Source organism: Typopeltis vanoorti, chromosome 7, assembly GCF_054136105.1.
Source record: "Typopeltis vanoorti isolate ZY-2024b chromosome 7, IOZ_Tvanoo_1.0, whole genome shotgun sequence".
NCBI classification, from domain to species: Eukaryota; Metazoa; Arthropoda; class Arachnida; order Uropygi; family Thelyphonidae; genus Typopeltis; species Typopeltis vanoorti.
The window spans coordinates 110655704-110669650 of record NC_143555.1 but is presented as its reverse complement, the minus strand read 5'-3'; the positions used below and the strand labels follow the sequence as shown (position 1 = coordinate 110669650).

The 13947-nt window shown below is 37.5% G+C and overlaps 1 protein-coding gene across 6 annotated transcripts in view; it reads left to right on the top strand.

Moving 5' to 3' along the window:
* The window catches only part of LOC150104962 (putative cytochrome P450 12a5, mitochondrial), a 211492-nt gene that overhangs the window by 45344 nt on the left and 152201 nt on the right, over positions 1–13947 (top strand). For 5 of the 6 annotated variants that reach the window (XM_090396073.1, XM_090396072.1, XM_090396071.1 and 2 more), the window contains one exon: positions 8781–8838. The exons of the other annotated variant lie outside the window; for it this stretch is intronic. The gene's annotated coding sequence lies outside the window, so the exon portion shown is untranslated. The remainder of the gene's footprint in view (positions 1–8780; positions 8839–13947) is intronic. 6 annotated transcript variants of the gene reach the window in all.

Sequence of the window (13947 nt, the reverse complement as noted above, 5' to 3'; positions counted from 1 at the left end):
GGGTTTACAGTGATTCTACTGGACCTAGGCTTTTGGCAGGATACCACATGGAACTCTAATCAGTAAACTGGAGCAGATGGGGATGTATATAGGGTTGGTGAGATGGATAGGAGGATGGTTGATGGAGAGAATACCAGAGAGTGGTTTATTCAGGAGTGGAGTCCAAAAGACGGCTTGTGACTAGTGGTGTGGCGCAGAGTTCTGTTCTTGGACCACTACTTTTCAATTTGTTCATTAACGATATAGGAAAGGATCTGAGAGGAAGTGTTCACTTGTTTGCTGATGATGCAAAGTTGGGGAGAGCAATTGTGAGTGCACAGGCTGTCAAAATTTTGCAGGATGATTTGGATAGTTTGGAGGACTGGGCTAGGGAAAATGGATGTCAATTTAATGTGGCAAAGTGTAAGGTTATGCATTTTGGAGTGAAAAGATTAGCATCAGTATATCACATTGGTGGATTCGTACTCCAGGAGATTGATGAGGCCAGGGATTTGGGAGTGTTGGTGGATAGGGAATTGAAGTTTAGGGGCACATTGCAAAAGTGGCTAAATCAGCTCATCAAATCACTTGGTTGCTGAAAAATACTTTAACAAGCAGAGACAAACAAGTTATTGTTCCTCTATATCGAGCCTTGATAAGACCCCATCTAGACTACTGTGTCCAGATATGGGCGCCAGGGTTTCTTCTTGATGGGGAGGAGGTGGAGAAGATCCAGAAACAAGTGATCAAGATGATAGCAGGTCTGTGGAATGTACCTTATGGGAACTGGTTGAAGATTTGTGGGTTGCAAAAATTGGTTGTTAGGCGGAAAAGGGGTGATATGATTGAGACATTCAAATTACTGAAGGGTTTCTATAAGATTAATTCAGAGGATATTTTTGAGAATAAGACTGGTGGTGGGAGGACTAGGGGCCATGGAAGCTGGGCAAGAATGTGGTTAGCAGGGGGGGGGGGGGTGTTAGAGCTAGGTTTTTTACTTGGAGAGTGGTGAATGAGTGTAATAAGCTGCCAGAATCTGTTGTGGGTGCTATGACCATGAATGAGTTCAAGGCGAGGTATGATAGATACTGTGTGAATGTCGAATAGTTGTTCTTGACATGATGTTAGGGCCTCCCTCGATGAGTCTGTCGACTCCTTGGAGTTGCCCAAAATAATAATAATAATAATTTGAAAAGGCATTGTGATAGGATGCCATGCTGCAGGCATATTGGTCTGCAAATTGTTGACAAATTGGACCATCCCAGGTCAACAATCAGTGATACCACACCGAAATTGAAGTGCAGGGAGTCAACTGCAAGATACCCACCATGGATGACCCTTTTACACTCACCAGATGTGACTGTAGGGTGCTACGAAGGATAACATGGAAAAACCTCTATTCATCGATCTGCATTCATTGAATTCAGAGTTCAGAGCATCGACTGGAACACTAATCTGCAAAAAAATATTTAGAACTGAGGCTCACAACATGATAGGACTGTAATATGCAAGCTTCACATTACCCAAACCAACATGCAGTGTGAATGTTGGAAGTAGCAGCAAATGTGTATATTGAGATGGCCAGCATTGGAATCAGATTGCTTTCGATATAAGGGAAGTAGTTGAATCTGAGACAGTATATAGGGTAAATGGTGAATGGAGTAACTTGGTTAATGAAAAGGTTGATGATTATTGATTATTTTAATGATGGCAAGTATATAGTGTTGATTAAGGTGAGAATTCATAAACAGTTGGAGAAAAATCACAGGTTAGGACTGGTTATAGACCTACAAATGAATGGCTGTGTTTATTTACAAATGCCAGGTGTACCAGAAATAAGGGAAATGAAATTATTGCACTAAAGGAGTTTATTTGCCAAGGAACTGTTGGAATAAGTGAAACATGGTTGGATGAGGATGATATCTTGGATATAAAACAGAAATAGAAGAGTATGTTGTTTTTAGTAAGGATAGAAAGGAGAAGACAGAAGAGAATTGCAACTGATGATAACAGAGGAATTATGTCTGCACAAGGTTTAGATGCAAAGGAAGAAATAGCGAAAGTAATTTCAGTTGGTAGGGCATGAGGTGGAGGTTGACATGAACAAATGTTTAGTTGGCTGTTGCTCTAAGCCAGAGAATGGTGAATGGAGTAACTTGGTTAATGAAAAGGTTGATGATTATTGATTATTTTAATGATGGCAATATCGATTAGAATGAAGACATGGCATTTAGTAATAAGGAAAATGAATTCCTTCAGTTCTTGAGGGACAACTATCTTAGGCAGTATGTAATGGAGGATTGAGGATCTTAGATCTGTTCAATATCATCAGAAGAGGTGATTGCAAATTGATTGTTGCATCTCCCTCCATTTTGCCAGAGTGACTGTGAGGTATCACTGGGTTGTCTCCAGCTGTATGAAGACTTTTGGGAAGAAAGAATGTGTGTGCTGAACTAGATGTCTAGTGATTATCAAAAGCTTAGAAGACCACTTGGAGCTGTGTGGAATGAAGTGATAAACAAAAAGAAGATAAATTGCTTGAACACTGATTAAGAGATATTTAACAGCAGCAATGTCTGAATTCCAAAGGACAAAAAGGCTAAATAAGGTAGGTGTAAAATGGATGAATGAAGAGATTAAATATGTAATCTCAAAGAGGAATAATTTAAAAAAAAGGTGCAGTAAAGGCAGATCATGCTAAATAGGATTGAGGCCAAAGTTGAGGCAGAGATGCCTGAGGAACAAGCAGGTTTTAGGAAAGGTAAGGGCATTAGAGATCAGATCATTTGCCTTAGACAAATCATAGAAAAATATAAAGAATTCAAACTCCATCTGGAATGTGTTTCTTAGACTACTCTAAAGCTTTTGACTGTGTTGAGCATGTGAAACTGTGGGAAGTAATGAAAAGAATGGGTTTTCCTCATCACACTATCAGGTTGATAGCCAACTTGTATAAGGAGCAAGAAGCCACGGTAAGAACAGGTTTTGGATTGACTGACTAGCTTCAAGTTGGAAAAGGAGTTAAAATATACGAAAATATTATTATTTGACACCTCCAGGGAGTCCAAAGACTCATCGAGGGAGAGTGTGCCAACAGCATCGAATGATTGGTTCCCTTCCAACTACTAACCGCGCTCAAACTTACTTAACTGAGCCATTAGTAGGCTCTACCAATCGACGAACTGTTTGCTTTCTCCTCACTTGTTTAGTATATATGTGGAGGATATCATGCGTGAAGCATCGGATTGAGAGAGAATTGAGGACGTCAGCAAGTTTGCCTACCTAGGATCCTTTATTAATGTTAAGGATTGCTGTTCAGAAGATGTCAGAAAAAGGTTAGGAATGGCTAAAACAACAGTCTGAGACCTGTCTAAAATCTGGAAGGATGGATCTATCTCCATGGGAACAAAGTTGAGGATTTGGGATGCAGTTGTTTTTCCAACAGCAAATTATGGATGTGAGACTTGAAACCTAAAGAAATCAGATAAGAAATGGATATCTGCTTTTGAGATGTGGTGTTACAGAAGGCTGTTGAGGATATCATATACTGAAAGGCATACAAATGAATGGGTGTTAGAAAAGATCAGTAGAACTTTAAGGCTCCTTAAGGATATTGACAGAAGAAAGTTAAAATATTTTGGACACATAGAAAGGATGGAAGGAGGACTTCTCAGAACAGTAATAGAAGATAAAGTTCCTAGAAAAAGAGGAAATGGGTAGACCCTCAATGAGGATGGATGGTACGTGTGGAGTGACTTATCTTCAGAGAGCTGAAGCCTACAGAAAAGCATACTGCAGGACTACATGGCAAGGCCTGATGAGCCACACTAGGCCTATGGTCACACCGAGCACCAGGACTATGGTCACATCGAACATCGGAGTGACCATACGGCATCTGTAGATGCCCAGTGAACATAGTAGTAGTAGTAGTAGTAAAGGCAGTGCAAGTTAAACACTGCTAATAATCAGTTGCACGAGTACAAAGAGTGGGACAGAAAGGTGATCTGGTTGGTAATGATATTAATAAAAATTCATTAAGAGCAGAATTTAGCTAACGAGGCCAGAAAAATCTTACTGAATTCTTTTGATATGTGGCAAGTAGAATAAAGAATGTTATGGTTAGTAGATGTTAAGCATGCAGTCTGAAAGAGGAAAAAAGTAGAGTGGAGGCAGAGCAAGTTAAACACTAGTGATAATCAGTGGCATGAGGAGTACAAAGAACAAGCCAGGAAAGTGACTTAATTGATAATGAGAACACAAGTTAAATATGGATGTAAAAGGTAGATTAGTAACTACTGCAGAAGATAAAGTCAAGTTATTCATCATGATATTTCACACTCGTAAGTGTGATATAAGAATCTTCAGTGTAAAGAGAGAGAGAGAGAGAGAGAGAGATTGGGAGAAGATCAACTAGGGCAGGGGTGTCAAACTGGCAGCCCACAGGCTGTGTGTGGCCCCCGATGCCTCAAGGAAAGATTTTAAAAAAAGGATGATTGCTTTTATAATAAAACAGAAATACCATATTTACTCGAATATTACTCGCCCTCACATATGACTCAACACCCCTGTACCCTGATTTTACTTTATGAGAAAAGAAATTAAAATGTTTTGCATGTACTGTACATTGCACACGAAAATAAAGTTTAACCACTTTCACGTCAGAACAATAACTCGCTCCCCACGGTAAACAACATGCCTTCCCCAACTGCAATTAGAGACAACTGGTATAAAAACGGCACTAACTAATGAATCACATGTCCCCTCCCACATTAAAACCATGCTGTTTAGACTTAAGAAAAACCATATGTTTCACCGGCAAAGACAGTGTCTAACTAAAATCTATTGTTTTTAGTTAGATGTCTGTGAGTGCCCCACTAACTCAAACACAAAGCTGCAATAAAATTCGTAAACGTGTTAAAACTAAGACATATAGAGTTAACATTGTTAAAACAGTTTCAGATATTATGGAATTTGGTTGAAGAGAATTAGCATTTCAGCTCAAAAATGTCGGCTTGACTTTGTGTTTTGGATATTTCAATCTTGTGAATGTGACTTCATGGAGGGATTGAGAGCAGTTGATGATGGGGAGGAGAGACTGACTGTAGGTGAGCAAGAGGTGTATGGGGGAATTGAGTAAACTAGATGTTAATAAGGCAGTGGGACTTGATAATATATCACCACATATTCTGAAAGAATGTGCCAGGGAGTTGACACTTGCCTTGACATATTTTTTTAATATGAGTCTTGTGCTCGGTCAAGTTCCTAAGGAGTGGAAGGAGGGCAAGATTGTGCCACTTCATAAAGGAGGTGATCGAACTCAAGCATTCCAGAGGTCAGAAACTACCTTAATCAGCCTCCTTTGGACCCTTTCCAACATCTCTTCATCCTTCTGAAAACCCAGTGACCAAATCTGGGCACAATAGTCCATGTGTGGCCTAATCAAAGCCTTATACAACGGAAAAAGAATCTCCCTACTTCTATATGTCAGTGTCCTCTGCATCATTCCCAGAAGCCTTTGTGTTGTCTTCACAATTTTGGTGATGTGTCCCCTAAATGTCAGATCCTTATCCACTATCACCTCCAGATCTCTTATTTCCTCTACCTCCAACAATAAATTCTGCATCCCATCTTTGTTTCCAAATTTTAAAACCTTACATTTTGCAACATTGAACTCGCATCCCCATTTCTGTGCCCAATCACTCAATCTATTCAAGTCTTCCTGTAAGGCCACAACATCTTCACTACACTTCATGGTTCATCCCAACTTTGCATCATCTGCAAACAACTGAATATCTCCATCAAAATCTTCACCTATTCATTAATATACAAGTTAAACAGTAATGGACCTAAAACAGACCCCTGAGGCACTCCACCAGTGACTTTCATTTTCCTGGATATCGCTCCTCCATACACAACTTATTGATACCTATCAGATAGCCAGTCTGCAATCCAATGCACCAATCTAATATCCAACCCCATCTTGCTCTAGTTTGAATGTCAACCTATCATGAGGTACCCTATCAAAAGCCTTTGCAAAATCCAAGTATATTACTGTGTATCCTTTTCCTCTGTCCAAGGAAGCAGTCACTTAATTGTAATAAGTAAGTAGATTACTAAAACATGACCTAAACTATAGGCCTATCTGTGTGTCAGGTGTTGTGGTTAAGTTGTTGGAGAAGCTTGTGAGAACTAGGATCCAGACTTGAGTTGATAACAATGGTATTATCTCTGATGGACAGCATGGATTTGCTAAATGGAGGTCATGTTTTAGTAATCTACTTACTTATTACAATAAAGTGACTGCTTCCTTGGACAGAGGAAAAGGATACACAGTAATATACTTGGATTTCACAAAGACTTTTGATAGAGTACCTCATGATAGGTTGACAGTCAAACTAGAGCAGATGGGGTTGGATATTAGATTGGTGCATTGGATTGGAGACTGGCTATCTGATAGGTATCAATAAGTTGTGTATGGAGGAGCGATATCCAGGAAAATGAAAGTCACTGGTGGAGTGCCTCAGGGGTCTGTTTTAGGTTCATTACTGTTTAACTTGTATATTAATGAATAGGTGAAGATTTGGATGGAGATATTCAGTTGTTTGCAGATGATGCAAAGTTGAAATGAACCATGAAGTGTAGTGAAGATGTTGTGGCCTTACAGGAAGACTTGAATAGATTGAGTGATTGGGCACGGAAATGGGGATGTGAGTTCAATGTTGCAAAATGTAAGGTTTTAAAATTTGGAAACAAAGATGGGATGCAGAATTTATTATTAGAGGTAGAGGAAATAAGAGATCTGGAGGTGATAGTGGATAAGGATCTGAAATTTAGGGGACACATCACCAAAATTGTGAAGACAACACAAAGGCTTCTGGGAATGATGCGGAGGATACTGACGTGTAGAAGTAGGAAGATTCTTGTTCCGTTGTATAAGGCTTTGATTAGGCCACACACGGACTATTGTGCCCAGATTTGGTCACTGGGTTTTCAGAAGGATGAAGAGATGTTGGAAAGGATCCAAAGGAGGCTGATTAAGATAGTTTCTGACCTCTGGAATGTCGAGTATGATGAAAGATTGAGAAGATTTAATTTTCAGAGTCTGGTGGACAGGAGGAAGAGGGGGAAGATATGATAGAGACTTACAAGTTGGTAAGAGGTTGTTATAGGATCAATGCTGGAGAAGTTTTACAGAGAATAGTGGGAGATCAGGGGAGAACGAGAGGTCATCCCTGGAAACTGTATAAAGAGGGTGTGAGTAGCGGAGTGAGAGGCAGGTTTTTTTCGTGCAGAATTGTGAATGATTGGAATGCCTTGCCTTGCCTGAGAGTGTGGTGTCTGCAAGGAGTGTGTTTAAGGCTTGATATGATGAGATGTGTGTGTGATAAAAGGACCTCCCAGATGAGTCTTTGACTCCATGAGGTCGTGGGGTGGTAATAATAATAATAATGACAAGTTCCACAGGAGTGGAAAAATGGTAAAATTGTTTCACTTGACTAGGAGGGTGATATGACTGAAGCTAGAAACTATACACTAATTTGTGTGTTTGGATTTGTAGTTAAGGTGTTGGAGAGGTTATGGTTTACTAATTTACTTGTGTACTATAAAGGTTGAAGAATATGTTGGGGCAGATGCATATACAGTAGTATACTTAGTATTTCACAAAGGCCTTTGATAAACTGACACATACCAAGTTGGTAAAAGTAAGTTGGAAGGATGAGATTAGGAGTTGGATAAGTGATTGGCTGTCTGATAAATATGAGCAAATTATTTATTGGGAGCTGGATGCTGAAATAGGAAAGTATCTAATATTGTGCGGCAGTGGTGTGTTTTGGGACCATTATTATTTAACTTGCATTAATGGTAATGGAACAGGTTGAACTGGAAAAGTGCAGCTGTCTGCAGATGATACAAAGTTGGAAAGAACAATTAGGAGTCAAGAAGATGTGGTTTTACAGGAGGACTTTAAATAGTCTGCATGGAGCGACCAGTTCAGTGTTGCAAAGTGTAAGATTTTTAAATTTGGTAGATTTTTAAATTAGGGTGGCAAAGACCCTAGAACCGGCTCTAGGGTCTTTGCCACCCGCATACACTTTCTATCTAAGCGCCACTGTAACGATTCGGGAGTGTGTGGTTCTTTTATGATAATAAAAATTTAAATTATTCGAAATTTCTTAAATAAATTTTGACAGAACAGCCACACGTTGGTTTGCTAAATGTAATGAACCGGGGTGTCGACTAGGCAGGAAAATCGTTAAAAACTTGAATATTCAAAAAATTCTCAAAAGTTAAAGCAAATTTTGATAAAACCACTTCACTTTAATTGTTAAATATAATGATACAAGGATTATAGCCTTCTCACTGACCCAAATAGCTAACAAAATTAAAATGAATTTTAATTAAAGTTAAAATTTATTTGAACTAAAGTTTAAAAAATTCTTGCATTTTACAAGTTACTAAATTCTTAGTAACTTGTAAAAAATTTTTAATAATTTTTATAAGTGGAACTATCTTTTAGGAAAATAAAAGAAACTCAAGATAGATGGGAAAAGATGAAAATAATTCAGAAATAATTAGAACATTTAATATAAGTATTCAAAAAATAACATCTTTACAGAATAACAGAAAATAAATTAAATTACATAAAATTTTTTTAATTAAAATTTTAGGGGTTTTGATTTCATATTCACAAAATTAGAAATAATGGTCTTAATGTCTAATTATGCACATATATCATTTTCAATAACTATTAACGCCAAACTAGCAAGAGCCTTTTTTGTGACATACTTGTTCTTGAGTAGGTTTTAATCAATTTCAACTTGGAAAAGGAACTTTCACTGCTTGCTGCACTAACAACAGGTAAGGTTAATAGTATTCTTAAAGCAATTGAAAAGTTAGGGAAAGATAAATATTGGACACAATAAAATTATAAATATCGAAAGGGTTTTGAATATTTAAATTATCCTTCCGAAAAATATCCCAGAAAGCAGATAACTTGTCATATAGTTCTGTTGCATTTACGTCTTTATTGTTGCCATGCTTCAAGAGAATCTCTAAATCGTCACAATTTTTTTGTAAATCTTCATTATTAATTTGTAGTAATCTACACAAGAAATTGAAATTATCATAATATGTTCTTAGTTGTTCAAAACGTTCTATTAATGAACACATTGCAATATCTAGAAGTGTATAAAACACATTCATTCTAAATTTATCTTCTGGTGATTGTGGCGTTTCGTCATGATGCTCGTAGTCAAATTGTCATGTCTTCTTTCGTCGTCGAACTTCTGTACCAGTTTTAAATTCTTATTCTCCATCCACCTCTTCACTCAGTTATTTTGCCGTTTTTAGAACTTCATAAAAATTTGTATCTGATCGATTCTATAGATATCGATTTGATACATTCTAGAGCAAGTGTAATGTTCATATTTTTGTCCTGAAGCATTTTACTCACAGGGTTTATTCTGTTAAGTAAATCATGCCAAGTTATAAGAGAGCAAATAAATTTTTTGTCCTTTATTTTAGCACATAATGTTTGTGCTTCATGCTGACTTTCTTTTTTAAAATTTTCATTATTTAAAATTATTATTCTTATTATTATTATTTTTCGGGCTACTCCAGGGAGTCCTTAGACTCATCGAGGGAGGCCCTAAACATCATGTCCACACAACTATATGCCATTCTCACAGTATCTATCATACCTTGCCTTGAACTCGCTCACTGTCATAGCACCCACAACAGACTCTGGCAGCTTATTCCACCCATTTACCACTCTAAAAGTAAAGAACCCAGCTCTAACACCGCTGCTAACCACACTCTTGCCCAGCTTCCATAGGTGTACCCTAGTTCTCCCACCACCAGTCCTGATCTCAAAAATATCCTCTGAATTAATCTTATAGAATCCTTTTAGCAATTTGAATGTCTCAATCATATCTCCCCTTTTCCGCCTATCAACCAGTTTCTGCAACCCACAAATCTTCAACCTGTTCTCATATGGTTCATTCCATAGACCTGCTATCATCTTAGTCACTCACCTCTGGATCCTCTCCACCTCCTCTCCATCAAGAAGGAACCGAGGTGACCAAATCTGGGCACAGTAGTCAAGATGAGGTCTTATCAAGGCTCGGTACAGAGGTACAATAACTTGCTTGTCTCTGCTCATTAAGGTATTTTTCAACAACCAAGTGAGTTGATGAGCTGATTTAGCTACTTTCGCAATGTGCCCCCTAAACTTCATCTCCCTATCCACCAACACTCCCAAGTCCCTGGTCTCATCAATCTCTCGGAGTACAGTTCCACCCATGTGGTATACTGCTGCTAATCTTTTCACCCCAAAATGCATAACCTTACATTTTGTCACATTAAATTGACATCCATTCTCCTTAGCCCAAAACTCCAATCTATCTAAGTCATCCTGCAAGACTTTGACATCTTCTGCATTCACTATCACCCTCCCCAACTTTGCATCATCAGCGAACAAATGAACTGTTCCACTTAGATCCTTCCCTATATCGTTAATAAACAGATTAAACAGTAGTGGTCCAAGAACAGAACCCTGCGGCACCCCACTAGTTACAGGCCGTCTTTTGGACTCCACTCCTGAATAAACCACTCTTTGATATCTCTCCATCATTAAATTCAAAAAGTGCATCATAAATTTCTCCTAACTGATATCGTAGAGGGCGGATTGCATTAATTTTACTTTCTCATCGCGTTTCTGATGGCTGTTTCAAAGTTAATTTTTTTACGAACTTTAAAAGGATTGCCCAACATTTGTAAGAGAATGAAAAGAAATTTTATATTTCTTGAATAATTGCAAAGAAACTAATTGTATCTGCATTCACTTTGGCTGCGTTGTTAATGATTAAATTTATAGTATGAGCATCACATGACACGTAAAAAACTCGAGGATTTTTGTTCAAAAAGCAAATTTTGGAGCTCATATTTTTTCCCTTTCATATTTTCCGCATTGTCATACCCTTGACTTCGCATGTCTTCAATGGGGATGTTCCATTTTTCCAGTTGTTTCATTATTGTTGCACATAAACCACCTCCTGTGGAATCTGATATATCTTCAAACTAAAAAGTTTTCCCTGATCTTGACAATTCCATTGTCACAGGAAACAAAGTGAATAATAATGGTCCTTTGTCCTGTTTTAATTGCATCAGGTGTGCAGTCTAAAATTATGGAATAATATTTAGATTTTCGAATTGATAATAAAATTGTATCCCTGATTGCGTTACTTAAAGTTTCAAATATTTCATTTTGACCGTCTTTACTCAAATAGTGTACGCTATTGTTTCGTTATAGGGCCCTTTCAACATGATTTTCCATAACCGGATCAAACTTCACAAACAGTTTGACTAATTTTAAAAAATTGCCGTTATTCCTTTCATATAATTTATCAGATGATCTGTGAAAAGCTAAATTTTGGCTACCAAGGAATTTTATAATTTCAATCGAGCATTCTAAAACACTAGTCCGATGTTTCTTTTCCATTTCATACATGCTTTGAGTCTGGTAATCAATAGTAGTTTTGTTTTTTAAATTTTTATCAAGTTCCTTCCATTTTAAGAAATTTTTTATGTGAGTTAAACTAGTCTCATGTCTATGCAAAGTTGTACTTACATTTCTCCAATCGTTATAACTTTCTACAAGACTACAGCAAAAAACAGCATTTAAAGTTTCGGAATAAAAGAGCCATGTTCTTGGCATATGCTCCCCGTTTTCCATTTTTCTATTATAATACGTGTCACCAAATTATGGCCATATGTATCCCTGGGATATATTATATTTTTCTTTTGAACAGGCCCCATTTCAATTAAAACAACTCGTAATTTTTCATCAATATTTCCCCATTCACCTGGATCTTCTAAATTTACAGAGACTAACAATGTGTTAGTTAGTCTCTGTATCTTCTCCTAACTGTTTTTCACTTAAATCACATCTTGTTATCTTGTTCAATAGTTGCAATAGTACTTTCATGCAAACTGGATGATGTGCACGGTTCTTCAACTCTGATTTCTGATGTATCGAGTTGGTTACAATCTGCATCAGAATATTTTAATATTTTAACAAATTTATTAAGAGCTCCAGTTTGTTTCTTAATATCTGTTTCTTTCACAGCATGACGGTTACGATTTTGTGCACCGGATAACTTTCTTTTAATTTTTGATTCTATTTCTATTTTATACCCACAAGAAATTATTACACAACACGACACAGAAACTAAATAATAGTCTGCACTGCGCTACTGTCAGTAGCCTACTGAGATGCATACCATATGACTGGTTAACTAGCAACAAATGTTTTGTACGAAAATTCGTTTCTGCATATAAAAACCATTCACCATTTCACTTTAGATAGACTGCAGTAGACACAACATTCTGCAGGCAAGCATTTAGCCTGCTCTCACTGCAAAATTGTAAACAACCGGCTGATCAAAGAGGCAGCAATATACAATTTTTTTAAATTTTTATTCAGTGTATCCGACCTTATTTATCTTAATATTGATCATTCTAAGAATTTTTTTGTTTTTATGATAAAAATTTTGTTTCTTAAAAATAAACTTATGAACTGTGCCCCTTCGTAGCGGCGCCTGCATGCATCGCATGCTCTGCATGCCCGCTTCCACTGGCCCTGACTACCCAGACTGGTTTTAACCATTATTGAGGGTGTCATCAGTAGGACCCAGACCCAATAGAGATACCAAGGTTGAAGTAATGCAGAAGTGATATATTTCCCATATACAAGTGGTCAAAAGGTGTCACACCTTATTACTAAAATACCCTGGATTCTTAGTATCTCTTCTGGGTCTGGCTCCCATTGATGAGACCTGAATAAAGGTTGAAACCAGTCTAAGTAGTGGTCCTTCCCATAATGCATAGCATTATACGTGTCTGTAAGGATATGTGCCTTGCATTATGGAATATTAAGGCAACTGATATAGAACCTTATCAACTTCTATATACAAGTTGCCTAGTTGTGAAGTTACTTCTTTGTTTGCTTACGTTTAGATAAATGATGAAACCAAGAATATAATTTCTTGACACCTTTAATTTTCATGGTGGAGTAATGTAAAAAAAAAATTACATATTACTATTATTATTATTAGTAGTAGTAGTAGTACCAGACCTCTATAGAATCAGGACTCACTGTGGGGTGGGGTTGGGAGGATTTTCTAACTATCACACACATCAGACAACATCTTAAACTCATTCAGTATTTTGCACTCACTCATTATGCTCTTAGGCAATGCGTTCCACTCCATGCAAAGAACATGTTCCTCATCCCTTGCTCACATTCTCATTATACAGTTTCCAAAGATGGCCTCTTGTTCTACCCCTGTCTCCCTCCATTCTATGAAAAATCTACATTATTTCACTAACAAATCATTACCAACTTATATGTCTCAATCATATTCAGCCTACTTCTCCTTCTCTATTCACAGGACTCTGTGCAAACATTACCTCCTCAATCCGTTCTCATACCCCACATTTCACAGACTAGAAACCACCTTAGTCAATCTTCTCTGGATCCATTCTAATATATTTTCATCCCATGAAAACTAAGTTGCCAAATCTGTGCACAATAATTCATATGTGCACAATAATTCATATGAAGCCTGTTTATAATCTTTACAACTTGATTTCACTACTTGAGCAGTGTGACTCTAAGCTTCAGTCCCTGCCCACCACTGCTTCCAAATCTCTCATATCTTCCACCTTCCTCAAAATTTCTTCAGTAGTTGTATATTTTGCATCCCTGCCTTGCTTACCAAGTTTCAAAACCTTACACTTTGCAACACTGAACTGGTTGCACCACTCACTGGTTGTAACGAAACCTTAACCTCTTTGCTTTTTACATATCAAGGTCCCACTCGTCAATACCATAATCTGATGATTTCATAACTTGAGCAGTGTGACTCTTCAGTCCTTGTCCACCACCACTTCTACATCTCTCATATC